Below are 14,478 nucleotides of genomic sequence, written 5' to 3'. Positions count from 1 at the left end.
GCCATGGTCTGGCAGTGTTGAGGTCTTAGCAGTGCCACTGACTTCCCCTCTCTATTTTTTTTTTGCCAAGTCCGAGCTCTGAGCAGGCCTGTCTTGGTCACATTCACGTCCCTGAGCCAGCACAGGTGCAAGAGGTGCTCTAGGCCAGGTGTTCAGTTCCTGGCGGGGTGTGTGTGTGTGTGTGTGTGTGTGTGTTCTGTTCTCTGTGCTTAAGAATTGACAGGCTGCAGCTCACACTTTCCAGAACAGCCCCCTTGGTTTTCTCTGCAGCAGTTCTATTGTGTCCCCACCAGGCTCTGAGCACAGAACTGCTGCTGGTCCTAGGCCCAAACATCTGTGTTCCTAGGCTCTCCATGGTTGCCCTCCCTTCCCATCCCCACCCTATGTTATGCTTAGAGGCTCACTATCCCCCAGGACTCCTTGAACTGAAGAAGCTTATTTCCCAGCCTGCCAATCACAACTCTAGTATTTTTTTTCTTGCCGTGGGGACTTCAGCCCTGAACTCCCTCCAGTTCAGCTTCTTATTCAAAGGCTTGATTCAGCCAGTTCCTTGAGAAAGTCTTCCCCGAATCCTACCCTTGCTCCCTCCTCTGGAATCCAGCAGCATTCACTGTTCACGCCATACACTTGGCACTTAAAATCTACCTACTATTCAGATGAGATCAGGCACTTTGAGGGTGTTAAGGCAATAGACATCTAAGCAGGACCCCTCCATGGCTTATACATCAGCTCCTGCCTCCAGGTTCCTGCCCTGTTTGAGTTCCTGTCCTGACTTGATGGACTACAGTGTGGAAGTGCAAGCTAAATAAGTCCCTTCCTCCCTAACTTCCTTCTTGGTCATGGTGTTTCATCACAGCAATAGAACACCTAAGATACCACCTTTGTGTGGTTTTAGTCTTGTGGGCAGTGTGAACATATATTAATACTAGGGAGTGGAAGGAGGAAGAATGGAGGAAGAAGAGAGCAAGGAGAGGGCAAGAAGCCCTGAAGGTAAGGGGTGATGTGGGAGAGAGCATTCCACAAAGAATGTGACAAGCATGAAGGCCCAACGCAGCCAGAGCTCTATGGATCATTAGAAGAGTCATTCTGGAGCTGGGAGACAGAGCTCAGTTGGGTGAAGAGCTTGCTGTGTAAGCATGAGAATTGACTTTGGTCCCTAGCACACAAGGAAAACCTGCTCGTAGTGACACCTGTCTTTAATTCCAGTGCTAAGGAACTAGAGACAGAAGGATCTTTGGGGCTTCTAGGCCAATCAGTCTAGTGAATTCCAGGTTCACTGAGAGGATCTGTCTTGAAACAAAAATCCCCATTATGTAGGAAGGATCATAATTCCTGGAATACTGGAAAGTTCTGAAAGGTTTGGGCTAAAAGCTGCTCTGGCCTTACTTCACAGAATTGTCTTCACTGTAGGTGGTTTGCTTCTCTGACATTAGGTGATTGTCTCCTGGGCACAACACATCATGGATTTTTACCTGGTTGGGAAGGTAGGTATTTCAATATGTTCTTGTGCCAGCGAAATGGATCAGTGACTAAATGTGCTTGCTGGCTAGCCTGATGGCCTAGCTGGCTCTGTAAGTTGTCCTTTGGCCCTCACAAGCACACCTTGTCACATGCGAACATGCACACACATAAATAAATGTTTAACAAAAACAGTTTCCAATCTGGATAACAATGATAAACCTTTAGATCCCGGAAGCTCAACAAATTGCAAACAGGAGGGGCTTAAAGGAAACAACAGCCAGGTACATTTACTACAATATCCAGAGAGAGCCTGAAAACCACAGAACAGGGCACTCAGGAAAGGAGGCAAGGATGACAGCAGACTTTGGCAGGTGACAGTGGCAGAGAGGAGATAACAGAATGACGGTGTCAATCAAACACAAAGACAGCGCACCAACTTGGAACTTATTGCCCAGAAAAGAACAAAATCCCCTCCAAAATGAATGGTAAATCTGGGGTGACTTTAGGAATGCCTCCCCACCTAAGCTGCAAGGTCCCAAAGTACAGGGCCACAGCGCAGCCAGACACCGGTTTGGACCTGATACCAGTAGATTTTTCACGTTTACTCTAGTGGCCCAAGGGCAAGGGACGATGTCCAGGTGAACCAGCCTAGGGCTTCCCGGGAGGGCTTGAGCCTCCCAGAGTTTGGCATGCACTCTGCTCACATAGCAGTTGGTGGTATCTGCGTATTTCAGGGGATGCCCAGGCTGAGGGCAGTGTCTCTGAGGGGTTCTCCACCCTGAACACCCTCACAAAAGCAATGTGGGTGGGGAGTGAGGGTGCAACGCAGAGTGATACGAACATGCCCTTGTTCTCACCCATCATTAAGGTATATGAATGGAGAAGAAACCTGTCAATCTTCTCAAAAGTCAGGAAAAATACATTTTAGTTGTTCATAAGGTCCCTTGTAGTTTCCATGGCTACTGAGGTGCCCCAGGTAATGGGATGAGAAGGCGGTGCTGTCTTCAGCCAAGCACATGACCCTGTCACTTCTATGCTGGAGTAAAATCTGTGTATGCTCCAAAGTTGAGGCTGGAATCTCAGGCCAGAGAGTCCCAATCTGGCTTTTTTCATAGGTGGGAAACTGGGACAGGCAGCCAAGTCACTGTAAACAGCAGAAGGGTAACATGAACCTCAAGTCTTCTAGGGCCACTCCACAGGCTGATCAGAGAGGGGCACTCTGAGACTCTCGTCCAGCAGAGCCCTGGTCTGGTGAAGAGCAGGGCTTGTGCCCACCTGTGTCCCAGGCCCTTCTCTCCCTTTCACTTATATTCCTTGTCTGCTCAGGTTCATCACTGCCTCCCTCCTGACTGGACTCACACACTCCTCCATTCTTGCTCCTTAGAGCTTCGCCTGCACTAAGTCCTTGCTTCCACCTGCCGCCATCTCCCCGGAACCACCATAGGCCTTACCATTGCCTCAGGCTTTAGACTGCCCCTGTGGGGAGCTCTCTTGACCACTGCTTATCTGCCCTCTGGGCACCCTCTCAGTACAGGGCCCTTGTACTATGTGCAATGGCCTGGGGCCCCGTTCCAAGCCTGTCGGAAGCTCTGTGCCCAGTGACAACAGGCAGGGTAGATCTGCCTACCTGCCTGAGCAACTTCTCCTTTCCCTTGCTTCTTGCACACCCAAGCTCTGCCTCCTCTCCTCCTCACCTCCCTCCTGACTCCTTCTCCGTGAGCCACGACTTTGTCTGGATTCTCATGTGGACACATCAGCAGGACTGGAGTGGTCCTGAGCCAGCAGGGGCAAGGGGGATCCTCAGTCCTCCACCTAGTCTCCTTTTCCCCAGTATCTGTTCAAGTCTCTGCCAAGCCTGGGAAAGCAATGCCAGCATTAACTACATGAACATTTACGGAGTGCCCATTCTGTGCCAGCCATTGTGTTTTCCCCAGCCATTGGTTTTTACCAGCTGTGGCTGCCACAGTCATTCCCTCTGCTCAGGCTGGGGGAAAGGTGAGGAAAAGGATCCTATTCCTTATTCCTCCCCATCACTTCTCTAGATCAGTGGAATTGGGGCAGACCGAACAGCAGGTGCCAGCCATAAGCTTTCATCTCTGTATGACCTATTCATGATATCACATCTGGAGTGCTTGAGCCAGGCCACTCTTGGGAACTATCTAAAAACACAGACTCAGTCAGCTCCCTTTCTCCCCTGATATGGACCTTGTACTACCATGGACATGGCAGAGTCTTATTTTGGTGACTTTGGCCTCAATCATATGACTTAACCAAAGAAACGGAGGCAAAAGGGACCACATCCCAGTTCTAGGCAAAGTCTTGAAGAAGTATGCATTATGCATTCCTGGGATTCAGAGAGTGTGCTGAGAAAGCATATCGTCACAGGCTGTAGCTATGAAAGAGCCCTGAGAACCTGGACTGGACACCCATAATGAGTGGAACAGCCCCAGCTACTTACAGGCCTGCGGGCAAGAAGAGCTTTGCTTGCTATTTGTTGCTAAATGTCAGGACAGCTTGTTGCACAGTCACTATGCCAATAACTGATTGACACAAACATGAGCTATCAGCCTTGCTACTCAGCCTGAGACATAACAATAAAGCAAGGCAGACCAAGAGAATGTCCAGTGGTTCTTTGTTTCCCACAAGGTAGGCTTGATGAAGCTTCCCTAAGAGTTGGTGGTCAGAGAACAGAAGGGTGCCATGCTGTTGGAACAGCTAAGTGAAAACAGCTCTTCCAGAGGCATGGGATCTTCCAGAAGCCTGCATCACATGCCTTCAGAATGGCAGCTAGGCAGTGTCTCCAAAGCGGCTCCTTCCTGTCCCTTGTCTGCAGAGGGCACAGGGTAAGACTGGGTGTGTCTCTGGGTGTGTGCCTGTGTGTACATGTGTATCTCTGCATGAGTGTGTTTCTTTCTTGTAGTGCTGGATAGAACTCAGGGCCTCCTGCGTGTTAAATGAGCATTCTACTACTGAGCTACATCCCTTCTGTGTGCATATGTATCGTGTAGATGTGTATGCTTCTGTGTGCCTGTTACATGCATGTACCTGTTGTGAGTTTGCATATGCGTATTTTGTGTGTTTCTGCATGTCTGTCTCCATGTGGATGTCTCAGTTTGTATCTTCTGTGTGCATGTGTATCTGTCATGCGTGTGCATGTGTGTCTGTGTTTATCACCACATGCATGTCTCTGTGTATCTGCTAAGTGCGTGCCATGTGTGTTTCATGGGTATATTTGTGAATGTCTCTGTGAGTGTCCATTTGTGTGTCTGCATGTGCATTGTGTCTCTGAGTGTATTTGCTGTGTGTAAGTCTTCCATGTGTGCATGTATGTGTTTAAGTGTGTCCCCATATGAATGTCTCTGTGTGCCTGTGTGTGTTTATGCTTGTGTCCCCATATGCATGTCTCTCTGTGTGCCAGATGTGTTTTCTGTTTCTGTGTGTCTACTGTGTGCATGCCATGTGTTTGCATATGTCCTCATATTCATGTCTGTATGTACTTGTGTATTTGTGTGTATGTGTCTGCCTTTGGCCCTGTTGTGCATGTCTGTGTGTGCATGTTTGTCTTTGCATGTGTCCTCAAGTGCATGTCTCTTCATGTGCCTGCTGTCCGTGTACATGTGTGTTTGCATGTGTCCCTGTGTCTGTGTCTCTGTGTATGTATCTGATGTGTGTGTGTGTGTGTGTGTGTGTGTGTGTGTGTGTGTGTACTGTATTGCTGACACACAGGAAGAAAATAGGAACAGAGTGGGGTCCAGGGTTCCTGCCATCCAGTGGATATCAGCCAGCCTTCTCAGCAGTAAGGGAAGGGCTACAAGTCCTCTAATACCAAGCTGAGTCTCTGCCTCCTTTTCTTCCCTAGCAGCACTTCAAGTAGTGGACATATGAGGTCCCAAGAAGGCCCCACCTGCATACACACTCTATAGGGCCAAGCCCTGAGCACCAGAGTCCTGTGCTGTCTGCCCAGCATGCAGCCTCGGTTTCGCTGGCACCTTTGTCTCCTCCCTAGCTGACTGGCATGGCTCATTCCCTCTGGAGCACCCTGACCTGCCGAGAGCATTTTCATTTTAAGAAATGGGGCTCAAGCCAGGTACAGTGGTGCATGCCTGTAATTCCAGCACTCAGGGAGGCAGAGGCAGGAGGATCTCTGTGAGTTCAAGGCCAGTCTGGTCTACAAAGTGAGTCCAGGACAGCCAAGGCCAAACAGAGAAACCCTGTCTTGAAAAATCAAAACCAAACCAAACCCCAAACCACCAAAACCAAACCAAACAACAACAACAAAATGGGGCTCAACTGGATGTGGTGACACACATTTTTAATATAACTACTTTTCCAGACAGCCTGGGCTACCTGCTAAGACCTTGTCTCAAAAACAAAACAAAACAAAACAAACTAACAAACAAAACCACACACAAGACATAAAAACCACCAAACGAAATAAAACAGGATTTGGGGATTTTTCAAGTAAGCAGAAGCATCTTGCAGATTAAATAATCTTCACAAGTCATGGTAATGAAGTGGCAGTGTTGACCCCAGGGTCTGATGGGGTGAGTTGCCCTCCGTCAGGAATGCTGAAATGAAACAATAGGCCCCGGGGCCTACAGCCATGTAGCTGTATCCTGCGATACTCCTCTGTCCTGAGGACACTGGGCAGGGATGCCCTCAACGGGAGTCTTTCCCAAGGCAGATGCCACTTCTGACTCTAACAGCGGGTATCCTGATCTGGAGGCCATTCAGGGACACACACTAGCCACTACACCCTCCGGAAGATGGGGTTGACCCTCATTCCACATGGAACGATCATCGTGTCCCAGGCACTCTACTGGCTGCTGGGGTTGGAGCAGCTGGTAGAGTAATGAGTAACAAGCAGCACCTGGCTCAAGACCTCCCAGCTTCGATGCAGACAAGACCAGAGGGGAACAGACCTGACACTGACAGGCAGCAGGCAGTAGGGAGAAGACTCCCAAAGGAAAGGTCTCAGAGAGTTCCAGAGATAGCACAGAAGCCAGCATGCAGAGGTAGGCAACAGGCTGAGGTTGAGAGTACGGATCCATTCCATACAGGGCTCCGTGGGCTGCACCAGGGTGACTGAATTTCAGTAGGGATAGCATTGGTTTTAAGTAATGACTTTCAGCCACACATGGCAAGGAGGCTGGTCAGCAGCCTCTCTCCTTGATCCATGCCCAGAGACTCCAGAATCCACTGGGTTCCTACAGGGCCGAGGATCATCCCTGGTGACAGAAGGGGAAGCCACGCCTGTCTTTATATGCCAGGAAACTGGAGCAAAAAGAGGGTCAGTAACCTGGCTATTTTCACCAGCAGGCCCTCAGTAACTTCCAAGGGTATGGTTGACTGCAGACCCTATCTCTTCCCATGCCTCCCATTCTTTTCTCTTCTTTTGCCCTCCCTCTCCCCATCTCCTGATCAATGAAGTAGGGCTTCCAAGGAGAAAGCAAGACACAGACCAGTGGGAATATGAACAACTACGAGAGTGATTTCCCAAGACACCATGCCATTAAACAACCTTCTGCAATGGAGTTCTGTTTTGTAATTAGAGGGTGTCTCATGTGGGAAGCCTCATGAAGGTAAAAATCACAGACTGTATTCTTTCATTTTGTAAGTAGGTTTATATGGAGCTTCCCACGTAATGAGTGTTTTAACCAAACAAAGGCTAGACACAGGTAAACACCAACAGTCCTTACGTCAACCGAGTGGCAAAGACAAATGCATTTTAGAGAAAGAGACACAGACTACCCCCCACATCCCCATCCCATCTTCTTCCCAAGGAGATGTGACCACGGTCTCTCACATATAGAGGGATAGTGCCAGTCCTGGGGTAAGCCAGCCTGGACTGGGGGGCTCTGGAATGGGCTCATTCCAGAAAAGGAAAAGGAACCGTAAGTGGGTGTCTGCCTGTAAACTGGAAAAGTGAACATCTTTATTTTGCCTTAGGAAAGTTCCTGGATGTTCCCAGTGAGACTGTGTATGCCAACCCTGAGTGAGAGGATTTGGAAAACACAGTATAAATATTATATTTCAAACACTATAAGGTGAGCCCAGACATGCTTCGAGGAGTTAATGGTACTTCCAGTGTCCTCCTCACTGCTACCCAGAGCTCTGTAGCCTTGCCCTACGCACCTCCTGCTGCTCCTGGCACACTGAAAACAAACAAGAACTAAGGGGGCATACTGCTAAGCATGATGGGTGGTCCAGCAGCAAGTGAGATGACCTAGCAGGGATATGTGGGAGCCTGCAATAGGGGGTCCTTAGGCCAGCACCAGGAGGAAGAGATTGGCCAAGCCTGCCTTAGGAACCAAATCATAGGAGATGAGATTTCAATTGCGCCCATAGAGACCCAGTTAGAAGCCAACGGGATACCCTGGAGTATCCCCATCTGGTACTTTCTTTCCCTCAGAGAAAAACCAGGGCTATTTCCAGAGCCCACTGGTTGCCAGCAAGCATTCTTAGATGGCCTCTCTTGTCTCCAGCGACAGCAGCAGTGTCTGGCCTGCGTGCAATACCTGCTCCCTTGACTATATATGTACCCAGAGGGACTTGGCTGATTTTGCATGCAGGGTGCTCTCCCTGGCTGCTCCAGCCTGAGGTGATTTTCATAGAATTTAGAGTACCTGCCTTCATGCCTCATGCTGCCATCCACACAGAACCTTCCCACACTACAGTTTAATCCTGTTCACATGCCTCCTCCCACTCTCTCCTCCCCCGGCCAGCCACTAGGACTTTCCACTCAAGACCCAGTCAGTCTCTAACAGACAGACCCTGTGGATGGCACACAGGCCTGTTGCCAATCTGTGAGTCAACAGCCGTGCCCTGCAAATGCCTGGACCAGAAAGTTGGGCTGGGGCTTTGTGACAGAGGATAAAGACCTGAAGCCTGTCCCCAGTATGGGGGCAGGGGTCAAAACAAAGCACAAGAAAGGATCACTCTTGAACAGGAACACTGAGGTCCAGTGTGGCTGCAGGGGAGCATGTAGGCCACAGGAAAGGATTCGAGGGATTCGAGGGCTTTTAGTCTGCACATAAATAAGCCAAGAAAAATTGAATTGATTTTCCTTTTGCAGCAAACACACACTTCTTTTAATAAAAATATTTGAATATATTATAAGATGAATATATATTAGGTAAGCACACACAATGCATAGCATAAAAGAGACAAAACCACCCATCGTTGCTTTGTGTAAGCAGGGGCTGTTCCTGTCATGGTGGCTGGCATGGGAGTTTGCTAACCCAGGGTCAGGGAGGCAGAGCTCCCACTTCCAGAGATGTTAGCTGCTGGGTTCCTAGGCCACAGGCCAAATGCCAAAAGCAAGTAAGAGCCAATGATAGACGCCTCTTTCCCAGACCTGGAGCAGGCCCAGCAACCGGGCAGAGCAGCCTGGGCCTACCCAAGGATCACCTTTGTCACTGGGTAGCCTGCAGGAAGCTGGGAGCTGGTTGTAAGAGCCAAACCGCAGGTAATGACAGCTTTGCCCATTGTGGTTTTTGCCTGTTTGATGAGGGCATCTCTTGTCTACTCTGAGGCTATCTTCTGGTTTGGTCAGGAAGTGAGTACCATGGGAGTTTTCCAGCAGTGTGCACTCTTCTAAGAAGCTGAACCCATATACAAGGTAAATAAAGAACCCAGGACCAAGAGGTTAAGTAACCTCACTAGAGATACATACTTTAAACATAAACACTGTCCTCATCAGTTCGTAAGGCTGTGCCACAGTGCCACCCTCAGCAGCCATGGAGGTGATAGTCTGTGACCCTAGGAGCCTGGCTTGTTCCCCAACAACTGCTCAATCCTCTCCTGATTTCCAGATAGCTGTGCAGCTCTTCTCCACAGACAGAGCTCTGGCTCTGTCCACCTTGTGTTTGAGACAGGGCCTCTCACTGGCATGGAGCTGTCCAAATGGGCTAGGGTGGCTGGCCAGCAAGCCCCTAGGATCTGCCTGTCTCCATCTCCCCAGTTCCTGGATTACAAGTATGCATTACCATGCCTGGCTGGCCCTACTCCCCCTTCTGGGTTCTAGAGATCAAACTCATGTCCTTCTGCTTGCAAGCAAGCACTTTACCAACGGGGCCTGAGCCGACTCCTCAGCCTCCTACTGGAGGAGTTGGACACTAGCACAGGTAACTGGCTCAGTCTGGCTGGAGCCACTCCCACCGATGCCCCTTCGGGTGTGCTGGGAGGACCCAGAAGACCAGAAGCAGTATCCCACTGGAGTGGAATGTGTAAACAAGGGCCACATTGGTGCTGAAGGAAAAGCCCTATTGCAGGCCCGCAGGGATGCCTCCTCACCGCTCACACAGCTCATCCCACGCTCCAGTGCAGGCCAGCCGGGGTGATGTTTGCTTAGTCCTGGGCCATGTTCCTACTACTCCAGCCCACCACAGCAGCCCACACAGCTGGCATCTGCTCAGTGCCTACCGTCCTGGTCCAGATAGACATAGTGACCTCTTGCCTTTCCTCTCCAGTCAGGCTCTGTATTGTTAACCCACAGTGTTAAGGTAAAGTCTGACCATTGTTCACCAAGGTTTAGATTTCCACATAAAGACTACTCACAGATCATAGCTTACAGGCTAGATCTGACCACCCAGCCCATCTCCAGCCTCCTCCCCTACAAAACCTTTGGACATTAGGGACACAGTCCCTGTGTCGTGTCTTAAGAGTGTAAATCAAGAACTCACATGCCAGGCTCTGCACCCCAGCTTCCCTTAAGGGTTTGGGCCACAGCCTCCCTGTGCCTTGGGCTAGCAAAGCTTATCCTTCCCACGCCTTTCAGAGCAGCCCCCAGCGAGGGAGACAAGGCAGAGGAGTGGGTCAGAAGTGGCTTCAATAACTTAAGTCTCTTCCAGGAACCCAATTCCTGGGGGAATGGAGAGCTTTGGGAGGAGAGAGGAAGAGGAGCTGGCAGACGCAGCAGCTCTGGCCTGGCTGAATCCCCTTTGGAGTGAATCCAGAGGGACCAAGACTGCGGGGAAGTCATCACAGGCAAGGCAGCTACAAGGTAGGCAGAAAGCTCCTTCCCATTCCACTATGTCTTCATGATGCCACTTCCCGTCCCACTACATCCTCATGCTGCTCCAGGTCACGCCTGCACAGGTGCCACAAACACCCACAGGAAGGCAAAAACACCTTATTTTCGTAGATGAGGATGCTGAGTGATTTGCTGAAAACCTGGGCCTTGAATCAACATGCCCACCATACAAATCACCACTTTCCTGCCACCCAGGTGAGGGCTTGAAAAGGAGAATGGGAGTGGTGGCAGGGTGGGAGTGGACTGGGCAGTCTGGGCAGTCTGCCACTCTGCCTTCCCCAACCCCTGAGAGTTTAAAGTCCAATATAATTGACTGTGAGGTGATAAATTTCTGCTTTGAGCACTATCATCATTCCTCGCTGGATTGCTGGGTCTGCAGGCACCAGTCCCCAGACAGCAGAGCCTCACTCCAAACCAGCACCTGGTGTCTAAGCACCAGGCTTAGACACTTAGATCCAGCCCCAAAGTACAAAACCTGGGTGACAACATACTTAGAAGATGGGGTCATCAGGATTGGGGGTGGGGGACGACTAAGAGGAACCTTAGGGGATGTGAGACTATCTGGGATCTAGAAAGGAACAGGGACTGGCCCAAGGTCACTGAGAAAGATGGAAAGAGCTGGAAAAGTCTTGACTCCTCCAGCTGTGCCCATGTTCTCTGTAAGGTCTTTGTCCATGCTAGCTGGCACAGCAGAAGCCTGGGGCTCTGGGGCTCTGGGGCTCTCTCCCCCCTACAGGGAAGGTGAGGGTGGAGAAGTCACAGCATATCCTGGCCTCCCACATCTCATGGTGCTGGCTTGCCCCAGAGAGACAATGAGGTTCTCCAGCTCACCACCCCAACAGGTATCCTAGGCACACAGTTTGGGAGCTGTGCCTCCTCCCAGATCCTAGACCATTCAGGAGGCATCTCCAAGCTTTACTAGTGGGTCAGCACCTACGGAAGCTCAGGTGACAGGGACAAAGACCCCAGCACAAGACCACTCTATGTGTCTCTTCTATGGCATAAGGTAAATGTACCACACATGACCACCAAAGAAAGGGAGAGAGAGAGAGAGGAAAGGGGCAAGTGAGACCCTGGCCTCAGGAATAAAAAGAACTTCTCAAAGCCACACAAAGTTGCAGGCACTCGGCAAGCCTGTAGCCCACGTATTCATGAAGGGTTTCAGCCTCCTCCTACTGGCCAGAGGTGTGAAGCCTGGAAAGTCTTAGCCTTGGCATGGTGGCTTAATTCTCAATTCTACCTCGAGAAGAGGAAGGTGGGAAGAGGGGCCTTTGCACTTTTCTGCAGCCATAAACTTCTGGGAGAGGAAAGCTGTCCCTGGAAACCTGTCAAGAATTTGACCAGCATAGGAAGGAGGGACCACAGGGCAGCAGCCCAGCACTATCCAGGAGGGATAAGGGGACATGCTGGAGCATGTAGAAAGGTCTGGGAGCTTGTCACTCAGGCTTCTTGCCCCAGAGTCATACCAGCAGAGCCATGTGCATCCATGTGACACTGGCCTGGGGAGAACAGGTCACTGAGTGGAGGAGAGAGTGGAGCCAGGAGGGTGGATGCGAACCTGCTTTCGGAGTCCCGGTGTCTGGAGTGTGTCGTTTCCGGCTGGAAAAACACAACTGCCTGCCTGTTGTGCCCCTCCTGTCCTCACTATTTAAGATGAGGTTTCCAACAGCATAGGAAAGGAGTGACAGAGGTTCCACCTGTTAACTGTGACCTTGAATAAGAAGCCAACTTCTCTAGGCCTCAGTTTTCTAAGCTGTGGAGCTTTCACACAGGGGCTGGACAGTCAGCAGTAGCCCACGCAACACTGACCTGCTGAGGAGCAAGACTCACCACATGGAACGAAACATCTCAGCTCCAGGCAGGAAGGAATGAATGGAGCCAGGTTTCCAGTCTCTTCCGACAAACTTTCTCTCCCCACACCCCTTCCCCCAAGCAGGTCACCCTTGGAGGGAAATAGAGCATTTCTTCTGTCTGTGGCTTCCTCTGCCTCTCAGCTAGGACCCCACTGCCTGTCTCAGAGCACTTGTATGGTGAGTCGCAACGGGAAGGGAAACGCTGTACAGGCACCTGTACAGATAGGTCAGGGCACCTGATGCAAGGTGGCCAGGGCAGGCTGCAGTGGGTATTCCAGGCGAGGTGGGCGCAGAGCCCGGGCTTCCCAGCCTGCATCGCCTGCTCTCACACCGTGACCTGCGCAGCCGCTTGGCCCTTACCTTGAACCATGGGAACCACGCTGCCCCGACTAGCGGAGGACTTGGACACACGTGACGGGGCGGGCGTCCCTCTGTCCAAGGCACAGTGAGTAGCGGCAAATGCAGCCCAGGCCAAGGCCGGTGGAGCCTGCTGGGGCCGGGCTGGGAAGAAGAGCGCCAAGAGGCTCCTGGAGGCCCCAGAGGAGGCAAGTGCGTGGCCAGCCGAGAGTCTCTGCCAGCTGCGCGCTGCGGCCGCGGCTCTGGACGCCCAGCTGCCTCCCTGCTAGCTGCACGCGCGACTCCAGCCTAGTCCCAGGCGCGGGGCGCGCGCTGGAGCGAAGGGCGCGCACGCGCTAGCCTGCTGAGGAGTGCGCGCTGCGGCCCGGCGCGCGCGCCGTCGGCGGCGGCTACGGGGAGCAGGCGAGGAACTGTCCCTGGTGCTGACGCTGGTCTGCGGTCCCCTGCGCTGCGGACACACACAAGGTCTAGGGGCCCACACCCCAGTGCGCGCCCTGAGGAGTCACCACCAGCCCATTTCTTTCTCTCTGATGTCTGTGGTCTCTGTGGCGATGGGATTTACCTGGCTGTGGACAGCACAACCCTGGAACAGGTCCCTGGTCCTTCTTGTTTCTGAGGTGACTAACAGCAGGGCCTTTAAGGCTGATCTGAAAATGAAAGGCAAAAAATGCTCAGAGGCATAGCATACATGTTTGATAAATGCTCACCTTTGCTCTTATTTGTTTCCTTTCTCTGGGTCAGTCTGGTGTAGCAGTGCCTGGTCTGTAGTGGGCTGGTGGGTGACTGGGGCCTGTGCTTGACTCAGGTCTCCAGCCACTAGGGAGGAAGCAAATCTCTGCTGCTTTACTCCCAAGTACAGCACTGGGCTAGTGGTTGGGAGTTAAAGCAAGGCAGATTTGAGCTGGATGTGAAGAAGAACTTTCTGGTCTTACCTCTTGAGAAATATGTCCCCAGGACAAGCCCCTATCCCTGGAGATGTTCAGGAGTGGGCTGTGACTGCAGACCCCAACCTGAGGGGAATATATATTGAGTGAGGCTTTGAGTTAAAACACACCACACTCGGAGAACCTTCCTGGATCACTAGGCACTCTCTACGAATGCTTGACTGTGCTGGGATTGACTGGACACTCTGTAAGAAGCACTGTCCTGGTGGGAGGAAATACGTCAGCCTATCCTGAGGGGCCAGAGAGCCGGTGGAATCTCCTTCCCCTTTGCCCACTGACTGGGCATAGAAGGACCAGCAACTCATTCCAAGACATGCCACAGTGCCAAAGAAACAGGTGCTTCAGCCAGACACCTGCGCCCGCGCGCGCACACACACACACACCCTGCCCACTCCCCTGCTGATCCTTCCTCATCAAGCTCCTCAGCAATAGTCAGATCCTTGGTGCTTGAGAGTTTCCTTATAACAAATTGGGAATATCCTTCATCCCACTTAACTACCAGAAAAAGCTGGCCCTGCCTTTAAGTATCTCTACCCCTTTTGAGATGGGTAATTAATTGTCACCTGTCTCACTTCTCCAGGGACTGGTGGCTGTGTTTGATTCATTAATTAACTTCTCAGAGCCTGCTTGCAGCAGGCTCTTATCTCACAGTAAACATCACTTGTTATGTGCTCAATGCATTCCAGATGCAATGCTAAACACTTGCACACATTGTCTCATTTAGCCAGCTCAGCAACAGCCAGGGAGAGCCAGCCAGGACCCGTTTTGCAGGTGAGAACAAATAACAGGGTCCTTGGCAGCAGACCAGAGCTGGGGCTCAATGACTCCC

The 14,478-nt window shown here is 51.3% G+C and overlaps 1 protein-coding gene across 1 annotated transcript in view; it reads right to left on the bottom strand.

Moving 5' to 3' along the window:
* Fam163b (family with sequence similarity 163 member B) overlaps positions 1-12,997 on the bottom strand; it is a 30,856-nt gene extending 17,859 nt beyond the window's left edge. The window contains exon 1 of the mRNA XM_055600435.1: positions 12,709-12,997. The gene's annotated coding sequence lies outside the window, so the exon portion shown is untranslated. The remainder of the gene's footprint in view (positions 1-12,708) is intronic.
* Between the last annotated feature and the right edge of the window lie 1,481 nt (positions 12,998-14,478).

The sequence above is a fragment of the Psammomys obesus genome, unplaced genomic scaffold (genome assembly GCF_907164565.1).
Source record: "Psammomys obesus unplaced genomic scaffold, mPsaObe1.curated_primary_1811, whole genome shotgun sequence".
NCBI lineage: Eukaryota > Metazoa > Chordata > Mammalia > Rodentia > Muridae > Psammomys > Psammomys obesus.
Note: the sequence above shows the minus strand (reverse complement) of the source record. Positions and strands in the feature narration are given on the sequence as shown.